The following is a 21,332-nucleotide window of genomic DNA, read 5'->3' on the forward strand; positions in this document are numbered from 1 at the left end:
TGTTTTTCAATTCTCCGTTTCAAAATTCGAATCGTGTTAGGCGTTTCCTTGCTGTTTTCAAACTGGCGTGTGGCCGTTTCCATTCGAAGAGTTAGAAGGTGGATAGATAGATGAAAACGATTATTCGCCCTGTAACAAGTCCCATCAGACGATATATGCAGAAAACACCTACAAAAATTGAATGTGTACCTACCTACACGTGTGAGATACAATAAATCCGACAACAAATTGAAACTATGGTTGAAGAGGAATAACAAAAGAAGGAGATAAAAATAGATAAAAGTAAATGGAACAAAAATGAGCAATAAATAAACAAATGTAATAATAAATAAGAAAGAGAATTATCAAGTTGAGAGATAATAAATAAATGAATAAGTAAAGAGGTAAAAATCTGAGCAAGAGTATAAAAAGAATAGTTAAAAATAAAATAAGATTAATTAGAACAGGAAAATTGATACGAAACATTTTAGAGAGGGAGAGAGAGAGAGAGAGAGACGTATTTCTGACTTCCGGAAAGTAATTAAATGTTTGAAAAACACTACGGAACCACACCCAACTTATACGTTATAATATCGAACTGCGTTTAGTAGTGAAAAAAGAGTAAATTTTGTAACAACACATGAACCAGAGCACACATGTAAATAACACGAAGTGCGTGAAATCGTCGAAATGATTACAGATAACTCCAAACTCGTGGATCGAGTCCGGTACACGATGAAATTCATGACCAGGGTGAGAGCGTGAAATGGACAAAAAGACAAAGAAAAAAAAAAAAAGAATTTAGATTCAAAATGGAAAACAGTGGAAAGGGGGAGTTACGGGATGGTCTCTCGCATCGCTGGCAACTCCGGAGTTAATTTGACGCACGAGGTGCGCAAGAATGGATACAGAGGTATACATACATATATATGTGTGTGTGTGTGTGTGTGTGTGTATATATATAAATATATATATATAGAGAGAGAGAGAGAGAGATAACACTGCGCAGCGCCTATCGGAGTATAGGAAACGCAGGACTGACAGCCGCGTGCGCCAAATCGGATAACGGTCCAACAATAGGTTGGGAGGTTAAGCGTGTTTACCATTCACTCCAGGACCTATTGACGCCACAATGGGTCGCTCCGAGAGCCTTTCAGTTTCCGCCATTGACAAAATGCGCAAGACTTTTCCGCCCGTCGTCGTCTCCTTCTCTTTCTCGCTCTTCCTTCTTCTTCTTCTTCTTCTGCTTCTTCATCCTCCGCCTCCTCCTCAACCGCATCGACGTTACGTGAAAAAGCAGCTTCTCCTATTCAACGGTCTAGACTGAACTCAACGGCTGTAACCTTCCACTTCTTCTTCTTCTTCCCCGTGGCTGCAGGGACCGAGTCCTTCACTAACCGCCCACGGCCACAATGAGTGTAATCAGCCAAACAGAGTGCAAACAAAATCGACAACAAACCGTATTTTCTCCGCGTGAAGCGGGCAGGATCTTTATCTCGTCGATCCGAAAGGTGCGGGACACGAGGTCCGACGGGCGGCAGCTGCAGAGTTGGCACGAGCACGTGGCAAAGAGCACGCCCATCGACATCTAACAAATATACCTGCAGAGTGTCCAACGGCGAATGGATGCATACGCGGCTTGGCTTCTCCAACGCGTTGTCTTGCCGAAACGGTGAGCACCAGGCCCAAAACAAGGCCCATTCTTCCTCCGGCATCCATTCTCCTCGGACACTGTCCAGCATTACAGGCCTGCCCGAGTACAAATCATGGACCATTTACTCCATTCATCGCAACGTCGTTTAACAACAAGATGTAAAGACGACGCGAGGCCGGACCCTTCCACACGGTGTAAACAAATCCGTGGTAAATGCGTCCCGGAGTTGCGTTTCCAAAGCATTCAATCCGGATGAATTGCAATGGGTCCTTCCCACTTGACGGTGTAATTGATCAGCCTCTCAAACAACTATCTACAAGTTATACAAACGTATCCGTGGATTGGTTAGTAAGTGATTTCGTCCGTGCGAGGATCACGAGGATGGAGACTCGAACAACTAACACTGCGACACTGAAAGTTAGCCGGTATCATCGTCAACGCCAGATGCTTTTCCTCGCCACGTAGCGGAGACATGCAGCGCGAGAAATCCACGCCGGGCCGTAAAATCACGGTGCATCACACGTACATCTCCTTAGGGGCTGCATATACCGGTTTCCCGAGGCCTCTCGCAGCGCCAGGAGACACGAGGAGAGGCGAATAAGAAGCATCGGTAGGAAGCGGGAAGACGCGTTCGCGGTATGTGGGAGCCAAGGATACACGTACGAGCCGAACACGCTGGACCAGGTACACGCGGAGGTGAGGGCCTCTCGGGCTGCAGCGTATCTTGATAACCCGACCTCCTCCGGCACTCGGTCTCGCTCTCCGAGTCATCTTCTTACTCTCTCCGAGCCAGGTACCTCGAACTGGCGAACCTTGCGAACCTTGCGAACCTTGCGAAGCATGCAAACCTCTCGCTGCTGGCCAACGGGCAGTGATCCACAGCCGAGGCGAAAAGCCGGGTCGTACACCGAGGTCCGAGTACCGAAAGAATTTTCGGAAACGAGTAAGGGGCTCGTTTGGAAAGCGGTAAAGGCTCCTCGGTAAGTCGGGGTCGAGACGGTGATCCGCGATGTTGGTCTTCGTGATTAAGCGCTCGGTCAGTCGGTGCAATGACAACCGCTGAGGGATGGTATCTGGTCAGGATATCTGGCTACAAGCTCGCGACACGAAAGTTAAATTGAATGAAAATCACGCTTGATGCACATCATTTGCATAATGTCCCTCCCCGGATCAATAGACGCGGTTCCGATACCTGGCAGATACTACACGAGCATTAGGTAAGCGCTGCCAGCTTAGCGGTGGTAGGTGGACAAACCGGGCCCCAGACCCAATCCTTCCCAGTCTCTGGACACGTTGTTGCGAACGCTTTAATCGCCGATTCTGGAGTCCAAACGCAAGTTCCTCGGCTCTGCACACGTGCGAAAACCCTGCACACGTCGTGCTTGAAGAAGAATGGACAAACTCGTTGCCGGTTAACCGTTAATCCCGACGTACTCGGGTTTAATTAGATCTGAATATATACGAGAGGGAATAGGCATGTATACCCGGCATAGTTGAGAGGCTGTTGCGCTGAGTAAGGAGCTCCTTCTGCTGCCATGCTGCTGCCTCGACAAACCAGCACTACCACTGCACTTACTGAAACTTACGTTACTCCGTTCTCTACAACTCCCGGGATCTGGTCATCGTATACCACCACTCTTCGCCTATCTGACTGTAAATTAATGCGAGTGGAAACAGCGGGTGACCGGTCTAAAAGAGAACACCTTTGGAATGCTTCGAAAACTGGTGCGACGAACCAGAGCTGAAGAAACTAATCACGCAACTACAATACCATCGATTGAAAATGCACTCACAAGAAGAGTGAGTACAATCAGGCCTCTGGGTCATGGATTCTGCTCCAACTTTCAGGGTCCTATCCTCGACTTAAAACACCGAGCTCATGACATGTATTTTCATCTAATAAACCTCTCTTCGCTCAGGTTAAAATTTATTGCATTAACAGCTCTCGATATTAGTTTTCACTAACCTGCCTGACGGTGTTTCGATCATACGATCTTATCAGTTCAACAACTACACTTTGGGGATCTCCGTGCATTCGACCATCGAAACACCCCTAGAGAATTTTCAGCAGTACCGACAACCCGGAAGCCAGATGATTAACTCGTTGTCAATCCAGTCCGTCCATCCATCCAAAAGTGAACTACAGATACAAGATTAGAAGAACATTCTTGCGATGCTCCGATTGAATTGGGGTGTGTTACGGATTCAATGAACCATGCCGTCAGAGGGCTAATGATCGGATGTCCCGCTGTAGACTCGAGAGTTTCAAACAAGGATGTAATACGTAAGAGCTGTCAGTCGGTGAAGCTTCTTTTTCGAGTTTCACCCTGTATAGATGTGAACGAGTACCTGAAGCTACGTAGGTAACGTAAGAGAGACCGGGAGTGTCGAGTGAAGCAGCGAAGAAATTGAGGAGGAAGGTTTTGGTTGTGCGTCTGTGTGCGTGTGTGCGAGGTCGTTACGCGGGTGTTTATGGCGCAGTGGTACGATTCAGGGCTCGTTCGGACCTTCGGGATTTCAGATGGTGTGATAACCAACTCTTATATGCCGCGACCTCCGCCACGCGGACCCCCCACCGTCGAATGAGAGACATTTCTCATCATTTTCCATTCACGCTCTCTGAGTTATGCACCGTGCCGGGGCTTCCCCAACAATCGCTCGATTTATTAATATCCCACTACTTTAATGAATATTATTTCATATTTTATGCCCGTATAACTATACGCATAATGTGTGCATTATGTACACACGTACGTCTAAACCCATACATGTGTGTATAATGTATGCTTGTAAGCATGCGAGTGGAATTATAGGTAGTTCGCTTTGGCCGCAACCGAACGATACGAGCAGTAACGATACGGCGGTATATTATATGGGCTCGGTAACTATAACCCACAGCTTGACAACCCGACAATGACCACTGGAAAAGCCAATTCTAATTTATTTAAGGTCCTCCTAGATTGGCTCAACTTTTTATCACTTGGACCATCGTTCCAACTCAGTCGAGTTCTAATTTTTTTTATGTTTCTGTCTCGTTATCGTTTGTCCGGATACCTCTGACTACGAGAATTGAATCGTCTCGACTTAACAGATCTGTCAGAAATATTAGGCTATTCTATAAAAATCATTCCACGACAGGCTGACCACATGTTTCGTACCAAACATCGTCTGTTCTGTAATATCTTGAAAAAATTATAGACGGTAAGGTGACGTATTTGTATCGCATTAAAAATCAAGCCGCTCTCCCCTACTTTACTCCCTCAAAGTTTTGTCTCTTCTCTTACAACACAGCGTTACAAATATACTGTGTAATAATGAATAAATAAAGGAATAGCTATAACTTTAAGCAATGCGTATGCAAAGTCATTCGGAGCTTCTTTGGAAATACTCTCAACACTCAAGAGTGATAACGATATTAATAATGATAATACAACAGCCGGGAGGACTGGCTCAGTTTTCGTTTCATCGTACTACGTATATAATACCAAGTAATATTTCATTCCCTCCCCGCGGAAACTGCAGACTCGTTTGCGTTATACTAAGAACACTGCGGTTAAGTTATTAAATTTATCTACCGCACGACTTGTAAAAATAGATTTCGTTTATGTTTTTCTCTTTTATTTTACAACGTACTCCTCTCTTTCTGTTCCCCGTCATTTCTTTTCTTTTCTCTTTATCTTTATCTTCTTACATATTATTTTTATTCTTCTTTTTTTTTTATCCCTCTCTCCCTCGCTGCTTAACGACGCGAGCACGCAGAATACGGCTATGAGCTCCCCTTCACGTCCCCCACATTTACTTCTTATTCTCCGCGCTGTTTTTTCACCAGCCCCGATAACTTTTTCAGGCTGATAAATTTCTCAGCCGGGCCTGTATGTATTATACGTATAATGCCACTATAATCAAGAAACTTCCAAGAATCGACAATAATTAGCTCTGCTCGTTACGGTATGCTCTGTGTATCGAAAAAAGCTCAAGTATTTTATTTATTATTGTTTGGATTTTTTTTCTTTCAACGATTCGCGCGAATTTGATACGCGCATATATGTCCGCTGACCTGCATCACCGACTTCCGGTCTTGGTACCGCGCCGACTCCAAAGGAATGAATTACTGCGAATAGTTCACCCGCCGCGAAATTCTCAAACTGTACGTACAGCTGGACGGATAGCTCCTCCCGCAGCTCCGCAAAACCTTGACGTTAATGGCATGCATTACGGTTAATAATAGTAAAAACAGAAATCCTGCATCAGGTGCGTGTCTCGTAAAAATCTGGTTATAATTACCCCTTGATACGCGATTACATTGCCTGCATTACAACGCAGGCGGCTTCGGTACCTACGCATACCAAGGCTTCCTACTTCGTGACTGCAGCATGCTTATTATTACGCATGTGTGCAAATATTGAATCGTAAAATTCTCTGTGTCCAGGAGGTGCGTTTCCACAGATCCACAGATCTGCAATCAAGCCACTGGTTTATTGGGTCGATATGATTTAATTGCTGGTAATTGACAACGCATTTAAATACTCGACTCGTATAGTCCGCGATACCAGAAGCTGATATTCCATCTATGCGTTATACCAGGTGTACTCGGGCACTTCAATCTTTACAGAATATACAGAAAAACCGTTCGTGTCTACTGTATTTCTGGTTAGAAGATGGGTAACCGAAGCCTCTAGAAATTCTGTCAGCGCTAACTTTAGAAATTTTTTTTCGACAATTTATCGTTTAAATCAACCGCAAACTTTAACCCAAATCGAGACGAATCCAATGATACCCAACAACACGTTATTCTTACGGGTGATTAGCGAGGTATCGAATTTTGAAGTCCACGAGCGCTGCGCGACTAATACGCAGTATAAACGCAGCCGTGCGTTGCGCGCACTTTGTGTAATAAAATGCGATATCTCGTTACTGCATCGTCGGAATGATGCGCTGTTGGGTATCGTTGGATTCGTCCTGATTCCCGCTTCAACTTTTTGGGTAAAAAACCTTAAGTATCGCTGAAAAAAAATCAATCCCGATAAATAAACCGACGCATTATTCATCGGAGTCGAAAAATTATAGCAGATCGAACGACGTGCGTTGATTGTTTCAGAAAGCCTAGTTCTCAGAAAAGTAAAATATGGAACACCCTGTACTTACGTTTATCGATATGCGAGTCAATTAACTAGATACAACAGTGACTGATTTCGAGATACAGGTTGTATTGAATGCGACGCGATAATCAGCGCGTTGATATCGACATCGACAATCCGCACAGTCGTAAATCCCGTTAAAAACCCGAGCTGAGATTGACGAAGGTGATGAAAACTGAATGTCTCCGAGCGATTGACGCGTGGCAGACATTATACATCGTAATTGAGCAATTGCTTGAGGGAAATCTCATTTTTATAATTAGCAGCCTGTAATCGTCGCGTCGCAACTTTTTATACAACCAGCCTTAACCAGATTCCAACAGAATAATCACTCCTTCAGGTTTTTTCCGTCATCATCCGTTTAAAATGTCCATAAATATTAATTCGGGGATAAATTTTTACATCATTGCAAGACAGGGCCGTGGCTAAAACAGCGGGAGGGGATCAAGTTTTAAACGATTACAGCATCGTTTGACTCGGTAGCGGTAGAAAATCTGAGCGCGTTTTCGGTTTGCGGTTGTGGCGAGGGCGCGCCCGCAACAGCATCCCTCTTCTCGTTCCAACACTCGACCCTCGTTCATGGGGGAATTTGAACCCTCGCAGCGCAAATAATTGTATTAGGTTATATTGTGGTCCGGATAAGTGTGACGCGCACGCTGCTGCATCCACCCCCACCCTCAACCCCCCGAGACACCGCTGACTGCCGGAGATCGGGGCAGGCCATCGGGTTCCGCCATGAAGATAACCCTGAACGCAGGGTATTTAGTATTTCCTATTTAGCTCTACCAACCCTCGACACTCTCGATATGCAATACCCACGTAATTTTTTCTCTCACACCCCTTTTCGTTCCAGCCTCGGTATGTATTGATCACCGGATGTTCGCGGTATGTACGGTAAAGTTCATTAATGGATTCCCGTTGGCTCCCTATTTTTTTTTTCAGAATCAAAACTGAAACTAGCTTTTTTTTACTACCAAATTTTAGGATGTTTATGATCAACGTATCGTTTTTTTCTCCAGTCACTCCAGTCGTTGTCGAATAAAGTTTACTTTCGAAAGGAAACGCGTTTCAGTTTTGATTTCAAAAAAAAAAATAATGAACCACTAGGAACCCATTAATGAACATTACAGCATTATGAAAAAAATTATAAATAAAAGTGATGAGTATGACTAGGTTGAAGTTGGTAACGAAATTCTGATGAAAAAAATCACTTTTTTACAACTTTATAATGACCGATGGAGTTCAAGTATGGAAAATATGACTTTGTTCCAATTTTTGACGGTTCACCAATTTCCAGGCAATCCTAAGTTAGTAGCAAAGTAACGATATTTGATTCGACTATAGAAGTGGTTTAAAACGTGCTTTCAACTCGACGATAATCCTTGATGCTTACTCTGATGATCTTTCATTCATCTCGCTGTATTGTGAAACTTTGCCTAGTGGTAGAAAGAATCATTTGAAATACTTGCTAATAATTTAGTTAAAACGGGACAGTTGAAAAAACTTCATATTCTTGTATCTACGAGGCTGCAAAGAAATATGTTGACAATACTAAATTTCACAGTCCAATAAGACCTCAACATTGTTTTATCGTAACACGAACATCAAATTATCGCAAGAACCATACAAAAATATAGTTAGTACCGAATAAGAAAAAAGAACACATGCTACATTTTTTGCATCATTGAAACTCCAAGGTTCATTCTGATTCAGTGACGATAAAAAATGTGAAAATAGTCAAAGAGTGTAAAGTAACCACAATTTGGCACCCGCCCTTTTCGGTGTGAGTATTTTGAAATTCAAACAACTAAGACAATGACTTGAGAATTGACGTCGAGTGATATTATCGTCGCATCAACAAGTCAGATTAGTTTACAAGAGTGGCGACTTTTCATCATAACCTCATACGTCACCGACCGGAGTCTCCAAGCCGTAGGGATAAATGAGTGCAGGGTAACCGTGAAACCTGATAAACAAGACGAATGCCCTGAGACGCGGAAAAAGTCATAAGCACTGTAGGAGAATAACGTAGATGCATGTATGTATGTATGTATGTACGTACATTATACGAAGAATCTCCTCGACGCCGAAGCAAGCTGACGCAAGCTGCGTATAATGGTAGCAACGGTTCGCGGGCTTTTTTACCCAAGCCTCATCTTCATCTCTCCGTATTTTTATTCTCCTCTCTCCCGGACCGATTCCAACATTCGGCGTGTCTCCTCTTCGATCCGGGATCGTGTGGGTGAAACGGTGGTTATAGACACCGGGTACAGGGAGTTGGTAATAGTGGATGCCCCAATGCTGTATCTCGGGCAAGGCATAAATCAAGGATGGGCGTACCCGACATCGAGAGACACCGTAGAGGTTGGAAGGAAGCCTCCCGTCTCTTGAGCAACGCCTGTCGAGATTTATTGCACGGCACCAAGCTCAAGCTCAAGCTCAAGCTCAAGCAGCCAGACCGGCGTGCGGATGACGCCTTTTTCGACGCAATGATTTTCCACGACGAATACACCGCTTCGGGTGAACGGAAATTTTACCTCACCGACAATTAGGCACCGATCAGAGTCGTTTCATCGGTATACAAGCATCATTGTGTCCCAGAGCTTTCGGCGGATCGGCGACTAGCTGCCTCTTCGTTCATGTTGCGTCAAATGGTGTATCGGAACCGATGCGGTACCAGTGCTCGTGTATATTTAGATATCAAAGGCAGATAATTGCCCTCCGTGCCCAATCGTCTTTCCATGGAGAATAGCTCGAGCGGATCGACCACACGAGAAACGGGAACAACGAGCCTCTCAGCAGTCGGCGTTGCTCTGTATGAAGATGAACACGTGCCGTATGCTTCTTATTTTCGGAGAGGCCGTTTCTTTAACGAAATAGAACCCGATCAATTTTATACGACAATTAAATTGGGAACGTATTGTAACGAATTCGTAGACTTTGCGATCAGTCTTGCGAAAGCTTGGATTTAGACTCGCGTCAAGGATCAAGGTTCAACCTTTCTGAAACCGTAACTCTTAGTCGGTTCGCTTATCCGGCAATTAACGGTTATAGGTATGAGATATTCTTACAAATAAAAATCAGGCCAACTGAACATTAATTTGGAACTGCTAATTCGAGGCACACGATTCATTTCGCTGAGAGTTAATATTGTAGATTACCACCGATGTCTACGTGACTATTCCGAATTTATAATTACAAAAGAAAAAAAAACACTGAAATGGAATTCCGACGACTTGAGTCCAGTCGGTGCAACGTAACGTTTAAATACGTTCGACTTGAATATTTTGCAACGACAGTTTCTTTCAAATCCACAAAATATTGAATATATGTGTTATTATGTCGTCGCAGGATGGAAAATTGCCAGAGGTACATTGATTAAAAATCAACATACGGTGCGTGGTCGTGCAAGTAACAACCAGAAATGTGGGTATTGATATAAATAAAAAAGAAAAAACAAGAAGATAGAAAAGAAAATCGGTCTAACCCTGGCACGAGAGTAGCGGAATACATGCAACTATAATACAACTTTATTCGATGAGGTGAAACAAAAATAAAAATGGTACATAAGCTTCGAGAAGAAGGACGATCGGTTCGCGTATCTAGCCAATATGCGAGACGCACAACGCAAGGTCATAATTGTCTCTTTGCGGAAACGAGTGCATTTGTAAATATACATATATATATACATACAATCTGAGATAAAATACATGTATGTGTATTTCATAAATTATACGAACAATTTCTCTTCGTATTATGTACACAGCGATGAAATATTCAACGATTTTAATTCAAACCTTTCATGCCGTTGTATAGATTGTTATGTTGAATTGAATTATTCGATAACGAGGTAAGAAATATTTTACAAAAATAAATATTACGTAAACTCTGTATAATTAATGATCGTAAATCATCATAGATCGTTTTCGAAACCAATTTTTTGCTACGGGCATAACTAGGATCTTCTTTTTTTTCTGTTACGTAACGTGGGTATACTCTTGTCGTTTTTTTTTTTTTTTTTTTTTTTATTTTTTTTGCACAACGAAAGGTATGACTCGCACGAGGAATGAATAAAAAACGAAAAATAAAAAAAAAAACATGTCCTTCGCAAAAATACACATCCTGCTGCCATTTGAGAGTGTTACAATCGTTTCGCGCTAAATCATAGGTGAAGATAAAAAAAAAAAAAAAAACAAGAAAAACTGGCACCTAAATAGTATTCAAGCAACTAACGCAGTCATCACCGCCGTTGAATGTGTTACAGATATAAAGCTCGGCACCTCGTTTAGTACTTAATTACTATGATTACAGTTAATTGTTTCAATTCATCGTGCTCCGCATTTACGCCGGAGTTTGTTGTTCGGATATTAGTGCGTAATATCGATATCAATTCATCGTAGATATCACAACAGCATTGATATCTGTACAAAAAATTTTTTTCAAACTTTATTTAAGCAGTTGTTATTTGTTAAATCTCTTCTTATTCTCGTTCGCGCATAATTCCAAATATACAATCCACGGTTCGTCGAGAGTCCTGCACAGGTAAGGCACGCCGTCGGTTATAAACGCGCAATACACCAGGGCAGTATTTATATGATACGTGACGTCGAGCAAAGTAATGGCTAGAGAAAACCAGTTACTCACTCCAGAATTCTACACTTATATACTTAGAGACTTACACTTGCACAAGTCGCCTCTCCTCCCCCGTATCCGACTCACTAATACAATCGTAATTCCGTTTCTCCATTCCACTGTACACACCTTGTATATAACGTATATTCGCAGTAATAGGAGGACCGCGTCCAGTGTCCGTGGATGATGATGGCTACATATGCTGCAAGTTCAGATACAAGCCTTATACGTGCGTACTTACACCAAACGACGTATCGCGGGGAACATTGATCATTAAACGGCGGTAAAGAAAATCCGTTCGAGGCTACGAGGCACGAAAAAGAAATAGCACCTTCTTCTTCCTCGTGCGATAACCTTATACTCGCATGCCTGTGTTGTAATACAGTTACGATACCAACCCGAAGAGGTGGCAAAGGATGAAACAATGCAGACGATATTCCCATATCTACTCCAGCTGTTCGCGGTTGGTGTAAATATGGTAAAGACGTAAAATTTTCTGATACAAATTTGGAGCGAAATTCGATGCCGTCCACAAACGTTGAAGAATATTATTATTCATGGTTCGTCCGTTTTGTTATAAAGGGAGAAAATCTAACGGGTATGAAATAATAATACGAAGGTTACACACCTGACTCGCTATTTCAGCCTAAGAGGATCACGCCGCGGCTAAGTCAACAGCTCGAAGCACCGGACACGTATACATATACCGCACGCGGAGAAATTAAATATGTAAAACTTAGCCTCTAAATATTCAACACGAATTTATTACGAAAACATGATACCGCTGGACATACGGATGGACGAACAACCTAGCGACGTTCGCTGCGCCACGGAGAGATACGAGGTGGTTCACGCGACACGAGCTGACGACGTATCCGATCATTAAACAGGCGAAAACGTACAATTGTACGCATGCCGAGCGTTTCCTGAGAAAACTCATCGCGCCAACCGACGGGAAAAGGCTTTGGAACGACTGCGCAGCGCGCCATCTGACGGTGGCGTCCTGCGGCTGAGCGACCGTTACGCTTAAACGGCGAGTCGCGATTGGTCCGCGAGTTCGAATCACCCCAATTCAAATTGCAGTTCGTTGGATATGATCTCCCGTCGAGGTTTCGGACAAATGAAAAACGGGGCCGTTGTTGGTTTTATCTTACAATCTTCTTTTCGATCAGTCGTCGTCAAATTTCGAAAGACGAGAAATTGCTTTACGTAATTCAACGACAGCCCTCCGAACGCTGCTTAACGCTGTATAATGCGACGCGTTAATACTTTCGCAGTCTCGAAGGTCGCTCCGTTTCGCTGGACGACTTTTCAATTAGTATTCCACGCGAGTCGGCTGACAGTGCGCGAGTACCGATCAGTAAATAAACTGAACCGGAATATACAACGTGAGCTGCTGCACGTTGGTTAATAAGTAATAACGTGCTTCGTGATACGAATTTTTATTAATTTTATAACCTTACATCGATTTTTCTCTCATATTTCCATGTACAGCACACACCTGCGGACATGATACTTTTTATATACTCCATAAATAACCATCGACGGACAAAAATCAAAGACTGGTAATTGTAATAAAGGCAGTTCCTTTTGTTTTTTCAACGATATTTTCACACCCATAAATTAACCTCGATTACCATATTCATATTTACACACCGTTACAATATAATATTTGACCAATAAATTTCTGCTGTACCGCAGGTACTTTGAATAAGCAGCTGCGAATTGTTACGCAACAAAACAACAACAAAGGTTCCAGCTTTGACCATTCGATTACACGAAGCGGTACAACCGAGCCTCGAAACCCCTTTTCTAATCTGGATGGTGGGAAATCGCGTTAGGATTATTTCTCTCGGAAGCGCAATCTCGGACCAAACTCCCTGTATTTTGTTACGGAAAACTTTGGCAGGCGATAAAATATGTACAAAAGCATCGAGGGACTGCGGTGCACGGTTTTTCGTCATAACAACGCATGCGGGGGTGAAACGCCGGTGTTTTATAACAACCGAAATTTGTGCGATCCCCCCGCGCCGTGAGGCGAACCCTTTGCTTCGTTCCACGTCTAAACGTACACAAACCACCCTCTCAAAAATGATAATTTTACGCCTTGATGCCACTTTGATAGCACGGCGAAGGGAGGAGAAAAAAGAGAGGAGAGATTGGAAAAAAAAACCATAAACACGACAAACTGGTGCGATCAGAGTAAAAAAAAAAAGGTTGAAAATTGCCTTTTTCACTCGACTCACACCATCCAGCCCCTCCTCCAAGCAAATGACATCGTTCAACGGTTTGATCTTCTGGTAATAATATGGTAAACTGTGGTGGCATAATGTAACGGTAATACTTCGAATCTTCGAGCCCCGTGGTCAATAAAGATTTTTTTTGCGTCGAGTGAGATTTGATAACGGAGCGTTGTACATTAATTACAGCTCCGTTCTAGTCTTCGAAGTTGGCATCGAAAAGAACTTGTTCGTAGCATGCGTGATCATAGGGTCTGGTATCGTTACAAGAAGGTCAAAGTCATCGTTCATATCATCAATAACTGAAAAGTGATTGACTGATAATTTGCGGTAAACGCAGAAAAAAAAACCACAAAAAATCGTGACTCTGATGACATTTGTCATTTCTTTCACGTGAGGTTTTTCGCCTAGGTACTTCTCCCTCCCGCAGTCCGGAATCGTGTGGATCCAATACGACTCCAGGCATCCTGTGACATTCAGACAGTGACATTTTCACCCCAGGGTTTACGGTCGCGGAACCCTTTGGTGCTCGGGCTCGATCACTCCATTGTCTAAGCTGGCGTCAGCTGGAAACAGCTCGTTCCAGACGATGTGACAACGCTTTGCCAACGTGGCTGGCTCTCCCAACTTCCAGCCACCCTCGCGACTATTCATGTCTTAATACGTTGTCCAGGATCGGTGAATATAGGTATCGGAAATAACGAGAGGATCTAATTTCCGACTGGTCAAAATCCAAAGGGATCCTTAAACTCCGATACAAATCCTGAAGTAAACCAAGAGACTCCAGATGGGATTGACAAAAAAAATTACACGAACATGTGCTCTTCGGCAATTCGCATCTTTCTGAATAACCGTTCACCCCCAGGAAAAAAAAAAAAACACGAAACAATTTCTTCCGCATCGCGATGCATGGTGTACATTGTGCATTAATACCGGCGCGAATGCGTCGTATACTATAATAACGATACAGGACGGGCGATATTCGCGGGCAATTAATTACCACATCGTTGAAAGTTGTGCTCTGCATTGGTGCCGATTAATTGCGAACCCGGTGCGGCAATCGGTCCCGGGAATAATTGACATTGTTGCCCCTTTGTTTACCGAGGCCACTGAATTTATCAATAGATTCCACCGCTAGGCGTATTATAGCCTGGTCGAATAGCTCGTTCAGTTTTCAGTCTCACCTATACCATCTAGAGAATGCTGGAGTAGAGCGAAACCGAGACTGACGGTGTTGCATCGATTGGGTACATCGTCACCCCGATCGCTTTTGTCTTCCAAACCACCACCCCGGTGACTTAACGCGTAGATAGTAATGAAAATTGATACCGAAACGTAAAAATTCGTATGCCTAAAACGCAACGTTATAGGAAATGGACTCGGATGGTTTATTTATTTCATCCCATTGATGACGGAGTCGAGATCATGGTGTACTACCAGACACATGGTGTAAAGATCGAGAGGGTGATAAAAGAGAGGGGAACGTTAAATGTAAACAATAAAAAGTGAGCACCTATCCGGAAAGACGCGGAGATCCTTGACGACTACGACGACGACGACGACGATGAGGACGAGGACGACTCTCGAGCGGATTATACGGCGCGAAAAGTTCACGACCTTTTGTGCGGCGGCACCCCAACGCTTGGTAATTCTCTAAGCGGGCCGTTATACGGGGTGACAACGGGCGCCTGTTGACATTTTGCCCGGAGCTGAAGAGTGGAGAAAAGAGAGAAGAGAAAAGAGAAAAGAGAAGAAGAAGCACGGGAGCAGAACCGGTCCGTGGAATCATTACAACCCAACGACGCCTAAGAACAACGTGCATATAAATACACACACGTATGCCTGGGTGTATTTCACACGAACAGGAATCCCGCCAACTTACACTTACTCCTGAAATACGCTTTACTCGTAGTATCGTTCTCAAATACACACGAGTTAACGGAGCTACGTCCATGTGTACGTAGTTCTGTGAACCGGGTTGCAGAAAAGCATAGAAAGTTTTACAGAATCAGGGATACGGATGTACCAAGAATTAGTTTATCGCCAGTTCAGGTTGGCAAAGTGCCTCTGAGTAACCGGCAAGACCGAGAATACCAAATTTCTCAGAGTTGAACATGGCAATAAGAGATTTGGTGTAGGTACCATTGTGCTGCGATTCGAAAGGATCCCGATTGTTATTGAAAGAGTAAAGATACCAAAGACGACGAGAGAGCGAAGGATAAGTAGATGTTTTATACGGTCATCTCTCTCGTGAACATGACGGTATAGTAAAATAGCGACGTGTCATTGTATTGTTAAAAAATCCTTATTCTCTGCTGTTTATATCCTTGTTAACTGTTCAAGCGATACCTTCTCCGCGGTTCCAAACATAGTAGTCAAGATTATAGTCTCATCGTCCTTTTTTAACAAACTGCTATGAATGATTGACCCGTTTATCGAAACAGACCCTAAGTAATTGTGTTCCTTCTACACCTTGCACCGTACATAAAATTCCTATTTAGACGGCAGATGTTTGAAACTGTGTCCAAAATTCATGTTCGATTTAAAACTAAAGTGGTACCAAATCGAGTCACATAGACCATTTTCCCAATGTTCGAACAACTTGATCCAACGTACTCAATCAAACCTATGCCTAAAGCAACGTACAACCGAATTCACTACACTCTCAGAAATAGCTCGTCCAGTAAGTGAACCATGCCACCACATTCGAGACCAAAAACACTCTTATTACAGTGTGGCATACGGGTGTAGGATAGACTATAAACGCGTAGTCACAAGTATGGCATGGTGGCCCATCGGGTCTCTGGATCTATGGAAAAAGTTGACCTATTACCTGCTCGCCCCGGTACCTTCGTATCATGGTAAAAAAGAAGAAGAAAAAAAACGAGAAGAAGAATAAGAATAAGAAGAATAAGAAAGAAAGGAAGAAACCTGTGAGGTGAGAGAGAGAGAAGAGTGAACATGAGAGATGCGGCGGTGCAGCGACGGGGTTTTTCGACGGTAAACGAAACCCCGTAAGGCCTCTGGTGTCCTCGGTCTTGGTCTGGTGAGGATAACCGCGCCTCGTCTATCCAAGAATACCGTGTAACCCTAGTAATGGGATTGGCATTGTCGCTATTAACATCACAATGTGATCGTAAACGGGCTCTCTTGTACGACACCTATGTTCATAATGCGCGGAGCTCGATGCATCCTGCTGATAGAGTATGCCAGCCTAAATATACACGTTGTTATGATAATTATCGAGTCCTTTCTACGCCGGGAGCCTATCCCCGCACAAAAACACACACACGCGCTCACTCACCACGCATGTGTTGAAACAATTTTCTCTGAAACAGGCAGGGAGGTCCGTGCCAAAGGTATACCTACACACGGGATGGACCTTCACAATATTGTGATATCTGATACACATCGTGTGGTCAGCCAGAAAAAGAGTCTCGATGAGGCAGGTAGGACACTTCGTCTCTACGTTCGTATACGAGTGATACTCGACCGACTTGTAAATCCGCACTCGTCGCAAGCAAATATTTTCGTACTACCGCCAAAACGTTGTTTGTTCCCAACAAAAATTTACACATCAAGCAATTTGTTCAAATCAAATGAAACTTCTTCTTTAACCGTACAGTGAAGAATGGATTCGGTTAGTTCGATCAAATTCTGATTGATGAGTCGTCGAGACATTGGAGAGTTTTTTTTTTTTTTTTGTATTGAGAAAATTACATTTTTCATTCCTCGTTTTGAGAAAACTACTCCAAATCGAATTGCTTGGAAAATATTATGTTCTCGTGGGTGAAACTGCCAGATCGCCTCTTGACGTACCTTAATAATACTTTGCACGGTGGTTTCACCTCCTTAAATCCTTAATGGTAGATAAAAAAAAAACTACGTTTCGTTTAGTTTTTAGTCCACTGTAACGTATTAGAAAAAGTAATCAAATCGGAGAGATCGACCTGGGATTTGACCGTCCTTGTGAGTTGGAATTCCGTTTCTGCGTTTGAGATATCGAACAGGAATAATATTCATTATTCAAGGATATTGCGATTTTTAATTTTCAAGTATCGTCGAAGATTCGTCGAATACCGAAGGTAGAAGAAAATTCCAGCGTCCCGACGCCGTCGAATCGACATGAACGACAACGAGGATGGTTAATTAGTCGAAGCTACCAGAGTGCGGGATTTAATTCATCGCGGCGGAGTGTAAAAGTTACAGCTTTTGCAGAGCGTCGAGACGCCGGCGTCTCCTCGTCGTCCCAGGGTATAAACCACTCGGGAGGCTGGCTTATTACGACGTGTAACTCATGTCCCAGGGTCCATTTCCCACCCTCTCTCACACACTCTCTACCCACCGTTATACCCTGTACATCGTGTAAAGTTTTCAGGACGTCACGTCGCCGACGCACATCAAAACCCCGTAATCACAGCTGAGTGAGGTACCTCGTTGTTACAATAACGATATTTCCAGGGACACAAGATTTCGAAAGATCGGAAACAACGGTCCGACAAATCAAACGGTACAGCGTTGAACGCGACGTGAAACATTGTGAAAACAAATACAAAAAAAAAAGTATAAACAATTTTACGTTGATGCTTTCGTCGTATTAACGAACCACCAATTTCGACTGAACCTTGCATTTTTTTCTTAAAGTGAACAAGAGTTTAAAGCCTGTAGACAACTTACTATAATTCGTCAAATTTCAATCTTACTTATTAATTAATAATCCTCGTGTCTAACCCGCGTCTCGTACCTCCGTACGTATAGGTATGTACATAAAAGCCGGCATATGAAGGTCTTCAATTATCACCTGAGACTCGTAACGAATGCAACGAAGAAGCTTAGCATCCAGTGATCATTAAAGATCTGCGATTCTCGATGGTCGTCGACTGGACGATGAGGGTTTTTATAGCACAGGCTGAACACATTCCGTCCCGAGACGGCGTCTGAGCGTCGCGACGTATTGAGAATCGTCTCATCTCGTACGCAATGATCAATTATTTTACTGGCACATATAAGTATAATGCACACACAACATATATGTATATAAAGTGTATCGGACATGAAGATAAAGCAAAGGTGCATCATTATACCTGTAAAATGCGATTGTCCGTGCCAAAACGTTTAAACGCACGTTTTCAACGGACATTGATATACAACCGAGTAGTCGGCTGTTCATCTATCAATTCAACTTTACAGCATGTGCGGTGTATGTATAATGCAAAGTGAAACCTCGTATTTTCACCGATTACTCCATTACACTGAGAAAAATTTCATTTGTCACGGTAACTAGTAAAATTCAGTAAAACAGATATCGTTGAAAAAACTGTTTGAATATTGTTTTTGGTTATTGCAACGCAAAATCAGTTTCCGAGGTTTACTCTACAATTTATCGTCGCACGAGCATTAAATTTTCGCAACAGTAGCAAGAACATGTAGCAACAGTGATCGTAACGAGAAGGAACAGTAACGGATACCAGACTTTCCGACAACAGCTAGAAAACTAATTTTCATTATCTACCTAGAACTATATTTTTCTATTGTGGTAAAAAATGAAAATAGTTAAAGACCGAGCGGTAACCGGAACGTGAAATTTCTCTCATTGTATAACACGAGTAGGTACTACCAAGACGATGGGTTATAGTCAACGTGATACCAGAGTCTCGGTTTAAGCGTCGAACGATCCCGTTTCACGGTGAAAAACGCACCAAGTGAAAATAAAAAAAAAAAAAAGAAACCGTGCACGCATAATTACGTCTACACGTATTCGTACCCAACTTCTGGGAGATGCGGAAAGGCGGCGGTGATTTACATGCTTATAGAACTGTCCTCGCGTGGCGATGCAGCGACGGTCACGTATTTCCTAATCGTCGGTATGCGCAGAACGGCGCTACAAACAGCAGGTATATAAGATAAACAGCTGCTGCGTGCACATTTTCAAGTGTCCTAGATATACATAGTTACACGACGTTGGTCAATGTTTGTCGTTTATTCGTAAACCGGCGATAAATTTAACGGGGTTGTTTTCTTACGCGCGCCGCAAATGATTCGCGATGAAATAATGTAAATTCGCATCGCGAACGTCGCGCCGTTTCCGAATCTAAAATATAGTTTTGCGGTTACCGATTTTCTTCCAGCTAATAGGTACATACTAGAGTTGTATAAAGATCTGCGAAACTTTCAATATCTTAAATGCAAAAAATATGCACACGTATTGCGTTTTTACAATATTCATAAAAGCATGCAGATGTAGAAAGAATAATAAGAAGAATGATACAAGTGCAGATGAGGCAGTTAAGATTGGTTAATTTATAGTGGTGGCCAGTCGACGAGGCGCCATACCGTTTAACGTCGTACGTATACATATGTATATATATATATATATATATATGTGTATTATACGCGACGCATGCAAAGAAGAAGACGCGGCAACCACTAAACAGGGTTCATTTGAATGAATTGATGCTGTGAATTGGGCCCCGTGCTGCAGCAGTACCTATATAAAGCAGTTGGTCACCGTACTTAAATAGAAGCGCCTGCAATGAATACGTACAAGTAGATACTTGCATACACGAAACTCACATTACGTACGTACGTGTTGTACATATAAGTCAGATCCAATCCGTTTGTTTACCGGCGTCTTCGAAGTCGATCAGTTGACGGTGCAGATTCCTCGGAGTCTGGTTTAATTGAGCTCGTCAATCGAACGATTGAAACATATTTCACTCCGTCGCATCGCATTACATATACGTATATACCTATACATACAATAAATGTAGTAGTTGTAGGTATTATTATACATATTATATACGTATACCTAGTTTGATTAACGATGAATACACGTGTCCATTTCTGTAATAAATTACACCCTATATATATATATATATATATATGCCGTGGTTGTAACATATTGCGCCAAGTAGGCAGATATCTATGTCAACTTTTATACGCGAGTTGCGTAATGTGTCAAGAGAGCCGCAGCAAGAACCACTTTTTACCACCGCATGTATTTAAAAGGGATGGGACTCCGCGGTACCCGTCGTAATTTTCTTATAATCCTTCTCTCTTCGATTGAAAAGCATTGAAGTGCATAAGTCGTAAATTACCGGTCGTAAAGTTGTATGATACGAGATTGAATGAGAAAAAAAAAAAAAAAATCACACCGTTAAACGATCCAAATTTACATCGTAATTGGAGATAGTGAAAAGAAAAGAATGTACTGAGAACCTACTAAATGTACCACGATTGATTGTAAATCATCCGCCAAGTGAGACGGTAACAAAGATTTTAACAAAATTAAATACAACAAATCTGAACGTTCGATAAATTGTAAAATCTGTATAAACGTATACATATATATATATATATATATATATAATATATAAAAGTAAGACAACTCGAGCCAGAAGCGAGGATGACAACGAGAAGAAAAATGTTAAATAAAGTATAATTCGTAAGATATGGTCTCCAGTTTTGGAGATAAAAAGAAAAAAAAAAAAAATTGAGCAAAAGTGCAAAGGCATATCCAACCGCGCGCCTCCTCGACCTTTGCCGGTGTAATCCGCTCTAAACGAAATTCGACGATTCAGCAAAGGTTTGGCGAAAATCCGAGAGAATGAGGGTGACGACGAGGGAAGTAGAGGGCGAGGGGGACGCGAGCGTACAAATAAGGCGTCGTCCGGAGACAAATGACGCGAA

The 21,332-nt window shown here is 42.7% G+C and overlaps 1 protein-coding gene and 1 long non-coding RNA gene across 7 annotated transcripts in view; one reads left to right on the top strand and one right to left on the bottom strand.

The window, feature by feature from the left end:
* LOC124183633 overlaps nucleotides 1–21,332 on the bottom strand; it is a 184,667-nt gene that overhangs the window by 139,387 nt on the left and 23,948 nt on the right. The gene's annotated exons all lie outside the window — the stretch shown is intronic.
* The window catches only part of LOC124183632 (steroid receptor seven-up, isoforms B/C), a 97,711-nt gene that overhangs the window by 70,376 nt on the left and 6,003 nt on the right, over nucleotides 1–21,332 (top strand). The window lies entirely within an intron of this gene.

This window comes from Neodiprion fabricii, chromosome 5 (genome assembly GCF_021155785.1).
Source record: "Neodiprion fabricii isolate iyNeoFabr1 chromosome 5, iyNeoFabr1.1, whole genome shotgun sequence".
NCBI classification, from domain to species: domain Eukaryota; kingdom Metazoa; phylum Arthropoda; class Insecta; order Hymenoptera; family Diprionidae; genus Neodiprion; species Neodiprion fabricii.